Genomic DNA, 10,059 nt, shown 5'->3' with positions numbered 1-10,059 from the left:
CTTGCGCCATCGATGCGCATTCATGGGCGATATAAGTATTGGGATGTCTAACGTTCGGCAACGATATCAAAGGAAATTGACGGGTGTGGCAATAAATAGGAGAGCCTTAACTGGCCTATCGAGGGCTAGACGGGCAGCGCCACTCCACCCGAACTCCGTAGCTTCGGTCCTGCGCGAGTCGCTCAATGGAGGAGTGCGCGAGGGATTAGGAGCGGAGGCGGGGAGGCGCTCTTATAAGAATCGAAGCGAGTAATGGGGGAGGAGGAGGATTGGTGTCGATAGTTTGTAGCGGGTGAGGGGCGCGCGGGCGTGGTGGATTACCGGGCGGAGAACTCCATCGAGTCCTGGCGCGCGAGTAGCTGTGCCGCTGCCTCGGTCGGATCGCGGCCGAGCAAAAGTCGAGCGGAAGTCGCGCGCGCCAAGAAGAGCCTCCTCCGGTCCCTGCTTTCCTCGTCAGTCGCGCACACCACGTTAATATATTTTTATTACGGGAGCAGTCGCGTCTCCCTCTCGGACCTTGGTGCCTCGCTATGGACGCTCCTCGTCCATTGTCGCTATTGACGCTTCAATGTGTGATAAATAAAGCGTGAAAATTGGTAGCTCCGACGTATCGGTATTACTCTCAGCTCTTAATTCGTCGGGATAAGAGCCGAGTCCCAGCCATTCATTATTCCTACATTGAGGATTTCATTAGAGCGTGACAATTTAGTTAGCGGGAGGACAGAGTAACCGCTAGTTACTTGCCTACTCGCATGATCGTAGCGCACGCGCGCGCACACAATTCTCGCCCACGCCTTATAAAATTTGCCAAACTCATTTTACATTAACGGGGATACTTTTGCAGTTTTTCGTCCAAGAAGGAAGGAGATGCGTCTGGTGTTTTTTTGCACGTCTAAGGCGGCGGCTTTATTATATCTCGTGTAATCTTTTCGAAATTTTGACACTTTGGATACAATTGACAATTGTAATGACGAGCCGTTGTGCATTTAATACTTAATAAATGCGTGCCTTTTCTATTAAATAAATAGAAGTAAATCGCTCGAGTAGCGTGCCATTGACAATGACAATTTTTCTTCCAATTAAAATCAAATTTACACTAGATAGATAGAGCTGCCATTATGCTGTAAACGACGTTCGGCAGATTGAATCTTATTTATTCATTTCGTTGATATGCTGCAATCCTTTCATATGTATTGAAGTGCATTTAACGCAGAGATCATCTTATTATCGGCTGGATACTAAACACTATTTATCCGAGGCTATAACGAATGTTTACACAATATTACACAATTATTTAAAGGTAATTGTAATAAGCTATGGCAGAAGGTGTGCTACATTCGGCTGAGCGGCATCTTAAGCTTTTGTATTATGCAATGAAACTATAAGATTAGAATGAAAAATTCAAACTATATCGTTTCCTTTTAATATGAAATATGTTTTCGTAATTCTAATATTTTCTTTGTATTTGGTTTTCATTTGTAGATAAATTTTGCTCTCTTTCTCTTTGATCGTGCGGGAATATAAGATTGTGGCATGATGGGTATGTGATGGTTAGACGATTTAAATAGAACATGGCATTCGTTGTTGTTGTTGTTTTTTTTTTTTTTTTTTTTGAATACAATTTAATAGTGATTTCTGCGTTAAAATTATTAAATAACTCGTCATCTATGCATTTTACCTTTCTATATTTTAACTATGAAGAATCGATTTTTTTTTTCACATATCATCGACATTCTAGCAAAAGTTCAATATTATTGATTTACGAAATGTAATCTTTTCTATAACTTGAATTTTCATTTCATAAAAGGTTGAAAGCCGAAGACATTATCGGCTACATCATATTTATTATTGAACTCTAATAATTCGTCTCATGGAAATTGAATTTTTTTTTTTTTTTTATTTTTTATTTATTTTATACAATAAAATATTAAAAGTTGAATACTCGACGAATGCTCTTTTCAATTCTTAGGCTTTGACACTTCGTGAAACCTCGTTTTTAATTAATAACATTAATGACTTTTTCAAAAACTATTCAATATATGCTTTATCAAAGAGTATTCGCGCGTAATAAAAAAAGGATATTATCAACTTAATTGTAGAACGATCTGCTATTAAAAATATTTAATAATATTATCAAGTATTTTCTCCCTTGTGTTTCACATCTTACTCTACCGTTATCCTCATACGTAACAACCAATATCACCTTCCTATTGCCCTTCCCTTGTCTTACTCTTCATCATACTCATCTCTTCCCACAAACTTCAGCTTAAAATTCTATTTCCATCTCAGATGTAATAGGATATGCAGTACCCTTATATCTTACTTGTAAAATGGCATTTTACACCTGCAACATGAGTGGTTAGCTCGATCGGTATGAACGTTAGATGGGGACGAAGTGATCATTTAATCCTTTTTTTCCTTCGTACATACACAATGTATTAGTTAAAAAAACCTGCCATTCTTAAATTCACGATCCGCGATTTGCGCATGCATTACAATTACGTCAGTGCAACGACAAGCATAAGAAATCAATGCTACTCATTCGACAACGAATTAAAAAAAACTGCTGGAATGTGAAGGCGCGTGCGGTGTGTATCAGAGAGAGAGAGAGAGAGAGAGAGAGAGAGAGAGAGAGAGAGCGGAGAGAGTATAAGACGAAGAAACGTTTGGAGAAGGGGGAGGCGCCTTGAAAAAGATATACAACACGACGGGATCAAAGTATACTCTAGCTAGGAAAAATAATTCTAGACAACTTCTATTTTCACACGCACCAACTTTCTAGCAGGTAGACAAGATTATGCAAAATAAAGTAATTGGACGGCTTTTAAGCCAGTATATATTTTTCAATTAAATTGTATAATCTCGTGAAAAAAGTTTCTCATTAAATGCAAATTAATAGCAAACGTTTAAAATCATACGCGTTTCATAAATTATATTGAATAGTAAACTATTAAGGCTTATTTTTTGCCAAAATTAATTTAATACATTGAACATTTATATATATATATATATATATATATATAAACAATATGGAGAGAAACCAAATGAATTAAAAAATTAAATAAAATAGATATAAATAGATTAATTAATGCTGGACTATAAAATCGTATTACGTATTACGATATACACATATGAAAAAATTTACAACAAAAATAACACAGAGGCACGTTTATGTTAATTCCAAACCATTAAAAAAGCCTTTATCATAAGAATTGTAAAAATTGTAAAAATTATACCAGATTTGAAATTTGAGACAGAAATCAAATTCGATTATAGAGTTCAGGCAACATTTCATTTTACATTTTAAATTATACCTTACACGCCTCATTAATTACGTGCTTTGAAAAATTAATTTCAGATTGGCATCAATTGCGAAGCATTTTTCTTATTTCTGTTGAGATAAATAATAATGGATTAAAGAAATTGGCATTAAGCACATTATAAGGAATATTATTACTTTCTTACATCTTTTTTACGCAACGACTCGGAAAGAAATCGGTCGAACATTCTTTATTTGGGATGTCATAAATTTAGGAAAGAAAGACGATAATATAAGATAACAGCTATGTTGAAACATCAAAGAATGAAATCTTGCATTCTTCTTCGGAACCTTTCATTTTGCATTCTCATTTGAACGACGTATAAAGCATAGAGAGACCCAAGCCCTTATCCTGAAAATAAGCAATATATTATAAAATCCGCTTTTAAATATTAATTGTTATGTTCTTATTTCCAATCATTCTCAAACGATAAAACTCTACAGAGTTATAAATTAACAGACTTATGTATGTATGCGTTATGAGAATCGCTTATTATATCAGCAAAATTGTTGAAAGAAAAATTAATATCGTTATAATCTTATCTATTTTCAGCGTAACAATATATATATATATATATATAAATAAATGAAATAATTTATTTGGAAATAAAAGTTTGCATTGCATACATATAAGCGTGATACATTTTTTTTTTTGCGAATAAATCAATTCTTTGAATAAAATATTTATTTTTCAAAGTAATAACTCTAATAGTTACGAACTCACTTTTATTTCTATTTTCAAAGAGCAGAATACGTATAAGACAACGTTGTAATAATAATCAGAAGGATAAATACGCTTCGAACGCTTAATCTCTGTAATATTCATACTTGTACATGGAAGACTTATCTTATAAAAAATATTTATTATTATTTTTATTTTGTAATGGGTGAAATTACAGTAATAGTTAAAATTGCATGTAACTGAGCATTTTGTCATAAATTTTTCGATGAGTGACCCACGATATTATGGTGCAAAATTTATTGGTATATAATGAAAATTTTGATGAAAATTAAATTTAATTAATTTCAAAGCAAACCTTTTTATATATTATTAATCAACTCAATATTTATTAAAATTCAAATTGATGTATAAAATACAAGAGAAAAGTTTTTGCAAATTTTACAAAAATGAAAAACTGCTGCAAATCCCAAAAGTGCAGATTAATAATGAATCATTAGACCATTATTTATAACGACTTTTGAAATACTATAATTACTAATAGATATTGGCACTTGAATAGGATCCGAATTATTATTAATTATCTTAATTATATGTCTTTATAAAGGACCACGCAATGTAATTATAAACAACACCAAAAGGCATAAGAAATATCATTAATTTACTAATAATAGACAATAATATTTTGTGTAAAATTGAAGCTGACAATATGAAACATTCGAATGAGAGGTTAATGCATTTGATAATTTTAAACAACTGAAGAAAACATTCAATGTTTATAATTTAACAAATTATTAAATAATATAAATTCATTAAAATTATTGGAAATTTGTATTAAAAGACATACAGAATTTATCGCAGAATTGTAGCATTAGATGTCATTATTAATCAATACTTTAAATAATATATGTTGATATAATTGTTGAAATGGCAAAAGTGAATACAATACAAAAAACCATTGTTTTTTTTTTATTTATTAATTGTTCTTATTAATTGTTGAGTAGTCTTTTCATTGATTTTTCATTGCTTAGATAAAATAAATATTAAGTATTCAATGAGTGTTGATTAAATAATTATTGAGATAGATAGATAGATAGATAGATAGAGAGATAGAGAGAGAGATAGAGAGAGATAGATAGATAGATATATATATATATATATAGAGAGAGAGAGAGAGAGAGAGAGAGAGTGAGTGAGGTGTTGGAGATGGGGAGGGGGGAAGATGAAAGAGATGCGTTATTTAGAGTTTCGTGTAATATTATGTTTCGTGCAATGCAGATTACAGTGTATGGGTATGATCCCACATCGATGTAACCTTGATCGCAATATGTAATTGAAGATTCATCCAAGTCCTACGACGTATTACAATTGCTCTTTGTCCTTTTTCTCATTTTGATGCCCTAATAAAACTTACGACGAATCCATGATTAAAAATGTGCTTCCTTGCTTCTTCTTTTTATCTTCATCATTTCATCAACGTCCTTCGGAGTTTCATTCTAACGACATTGCAATGGTATTTCTTAATGCTTAATACCTTACTTTACGATTATAATTGGCATCGATCTTTCCTAATTAACAAATTTGCATTATAATTTATTTCCCATTGATTTTGGGTCCTTAATCAAGGTATTGGCATCCGAAATACTTTTAAGTTTGCAGGCAACATGAACCTTCTGCAAATATAAGCAAAGCCTTGAAATTTTTATTTGAACTTATCGTTAACGTTCTCACGTAGAAAATACCTGAGAATTAATTTGGATTGAATGACTGCAGTCAAGTTTGTAGGCAGTAGATAATACCGGACATATAAAAATAGAATACGATGCAATGTGTATAATAGATTTTCAATAATAATAATAACAACAAATAATTCTAATATAATCAATATAAATAATTGTAAATCACATGTGAATAACATGTGCATTTTAAATAATTTATTATAGCTTAGAATAGGAATCAGTTTACATGGAATTTTAATTCTAATTGCATAACAATGAGGTATTATAAAATTTGCACTGCTGTTTCGTTCAGTGGTGTTTTTTTTTTTTTTTTTTTTTTTTTTTTCGTTTGAAAAGGTAAGTACAGCTAAAAGAGAATATTAAAAATCTTAGCATCGAAGTAAAAGTGAATGATAAAGTATCCCTTGTAAGTTTTATGCGTAATATTAGGTGTATAGGGGAGGTCGGGCATGCGTACAGGTACAGCGCGAAGACAAAAAAAAAACCTTAAGACAAATAGACATTATACTTCAGAAAGCTAATTAAAGAACAAATAATTGTAGTAGGGAATACCGTGAATCAATGAGACTATTTTTTATCATTGGTAGTTGGCAAATGGTTTATTTTTTTGTGGCAGGATAAATGAGCTTCGTTGTTGGAAACGTTGGAAAAGTTTGGCCTCGATCATTATGCAGCCGAATATTACGAGTACAAAAATGTGTATAAAAAAATTATCTTAATTTGAATGTGAAATATTTTTGTATATTATGAAAACTTTCTCGGTAAAAGCAACGCACCTATCAATGTACAATATTAACATAATTAACGTGTATATATGATAACTCACAATATTCACAGACTTAAGCATAAGAACGAAAAATAAAACAATGACTTATGAAACCGATGATGATCTGATTGATACGAAGCGGATGTTGTAGAAATTCAATTAAAAAATATTTCTACTAGCTTCATAAAAATTAGTCATATGCCAAAGAGTTTGAATAAAAATTAATACGTATTTGTGTGTATTTCATACAAATATATACTTATTATTCCATGTTCTCATCTGTGAAATAACTGCAGACATTTGTTTATAATTTATTCGCGAGGGATGGTTATAAGTAAAAAGTTGGGTAATGAGCGATTTCACTGGCGTAAGCGTCGTTATTAGATTTTGTTGGAGCATAATACTCACTAGATAGACTATTATGGGCCGACTACGGGCCAATGAACTTTTACAAAAATTAACTTTGAGTCGCAAAACTTGGCCGTCTATTTAAATGATTTTATACATTAGGAAGGGCAAATTATTTGGCCCTTTCGACATTACCTTATCACGATCCTCTATCAATATCACAGATTAGCGATGGAAATCGCATTAATTACTACTCGGGGCCTGAAATTCAGTACGAAAAGAGAGGCTCTTATAGACTGTGACTTATGCGCTCTCAACAGTATACACGTAGAGTAGGACTAATCGACATCCGATAGTTGTCGAGCTTCGACCTTATCCAGATCACAGACCCAGCTATTTTATCCATTGATGTATTTAAGGTTAAATACGGCCAGTCACCTTCGCGCAAAGTTTTTAAAACTTGGGCCTTACTACCACAAAAGCAAAATGATAGGCTCGATGAGATGGACAATGAGATGAGCCGAACAATTACACCAATACGTATTCGGTAGGTTATAAAGTGACTTTATTACTTGGTCAATTCCATCAAACGGGCCAAGTCTCGTTCGCACTTGACTTTCATATTACTGCGTCACTGCTGATAATACTTGCATCGTCCAATGAACAATTAATCGGCTATATTACTACGATTAAAATACTAATCAGCTACAACGTTCATAGAACGATTGTACAATAGGTAATATTGTGAATATTTAAGATCCGAAGATATTGCTCGATTAAAAATATAAATGTCCCATGACTATTTTAAATGGACAATTTGGAAATAATGAAAATAAAATGTGTGATTTCTGTAGTAAGTTATTAAGAATAAAGCACCGTTATTTTTATGTGAATGCGCAACGGGAACAAATTTAAAAACGGCTAAAATGCTTTTCCATTTTCTTCTTCCTCAATAGATATTTATTTCACTATAAATATTCGATTTGATGACTCGATTTAATCAACTGATAGAAATTAAGGAAAACTAAAAATTGGAATAATATATCATGTCTCATTTTTACTGTCTTCTTCCCCCTTGAACTGATTATAAATGTATTTTATTTATTTATTTTCTTTTTTTTTCTTTTTTTTTATTTCACTTCACTTTCACAACGTTAAAAATGTCAATTGGTACTCTGGTGCACTTAATATTTTGCAAAATTAGCAAAGCTTAAGTGATGACAAGAGTATATATACGTTACTAATATTAATGCGCACGACAATTAATTGGATTAAAATTTTATTTAAATTAATATTTCACCGAAATTACTAGCATTATCCACCAAGTTTATCTCAATTATTATCTCTTATTTATTCACTATAACAAGAGTATCAAAATAATATTTATATAGTTAAATCTTATAATAAAAAATAAAATTTATAAACGTCAAATTGTATTTGATTACATTAGTTGGCGAATGTTCATAAAGTATATAAGATTTTTTTTTTTTTTTTTTTTTTTTTTTTTTTTTATTATTATTCATTGAAACATTTTTATTTACAAAAGAATACAAATAGAATTGAATAGTGAGGGAATAAATATTATAACCAGGAAAAATGAGTATGAAAATACTATTATCGAACGTATGTATGCATGTGTGTAGATGATATATTTCATTCGTACACACTACCTTTCATTTATCGAGTACAGTAGTCGGTTTAATTAAAAATATAACTGTATATTACTATTTATTTACAAAACTTATTGCATTTGATTATATTTGATATAGGGTTACGTATAAAATTAATAGATAATTAAATAAAATTTTTTTTTTTTTTTTAATAATACATTTAATGTCTAAGTAGGTATTTAATAACGATTTATCTCTCTAAATTAAATGCAAAAAAAAAAAAAAAACGGTTAATAATTTACTGTCGAAATTCCAGATTTATAAAAATTCTATTAATATGTTTAATAAAGAAATGAAAATAAATCTTTAAAAACAGCCTTAAAATGTTTTACTATTCTAATGGAGAAATAATAATTCAATTAAACATGCATATTGAATTTGTGTGACCAAAGAAAAAAAAAAAAAATTTCTCAAATTTAATATTGATAATTGCTTTATATTTTTCATTACTTGGTAAATATGAAACTCATTACAATAGTTATCAATGTGATTTTTTAATAATCAATTGGATATAATATGAATATTTTTACAAACCTTTATCGAATTACTTATTTATAAATTGCTGTCACGAAATTCTTCAATTCTAAGAGGCTGTTTTTAAACAAAAAAATTAGAAACGTGTTGGAATGATAGGATTTGTGTTTATTATTGTTCGAAAACTGTACGTATACTACACAGTCATCACACCAGTCTTTTTTATAAGTTACTTCAATGATTTCGTTACATTAATTTTAATAACGATATTACATTATCGGAAAATTCGCATTCATACTTTGTCAATTACTTTTACTTAAATTTCTGACACAATTCGTGTGTTTAGCATTCCTTTAAAAACATACGTAGTAACACATTCGTGCAATACCGTAAAAATTTTTTACAATCACTTGCTTGCAATATAAATGAGGTTGTGGTCGTTGTTGTCTTGTTATTTTAGTTTTTCCTTTTACATGTAAAAGATTCAAGTCAGACACTTATAAAGCGAAATCGTATATTTCTTTAGCCGAGCTTCGTTTAATGAACAAGAGCAAAAAAATTTCCTTATTTTTCTAAAAATAAAATGTATGTAATACTAATGATATTTAGACAATAGTATTAGCATGAAATTTAAATATTTTTTTTTTTTTATTATTTTTTTATTTTATTTTTTTTATTTTTTAAGAATCTAACTCATGAAAATATTATTATTCGTTATTATCAATCATTATGTTTGATTATATAATGAAATGTTTTAAGAATCAATAAATTGTATGGAATACGTAGCGGTGAAAGTTCGACAATAGAATTTCATTTAAAAATTGAAAATTTCTCCTCTCTAAACTCGTAATTAAATAGGCAAATGGCGAATCGCGCAAATTTATTAACACATCGTTCGCAATCCTTAGAAACCTCACTTTCTTCCCTCTGTAAGCAACGAATAGACTTTTTATATTATAAACTCGTATATGAAACTCTTTTTGTACAAAATACCATTTTTCCAACAAATATCATTAGTGCACATAAGGCAAATTTTTGTAATGGCTGCCACTTGAAGACCTCGC

This window comes from Ceratosolen solmsi, unplaced genomic scaffold (genome assembly GCF_000503995.2).
Source record: "Ceratosolen solmsi marchali unplaced genomic scaffold, CerSol_1.0 scaffold43, whole genome shotgun sequence".
In the NCBI taxonomy this organism is placed as follows: Eukaryota; Metazoa; Arthropoda; class Insecta; order Hymenoptera; family Agaonidae; genus Ceratosolen; species Ceratosolen solmsi.
Note: the sequence above shows the minus strand (reverse complement) of the source record.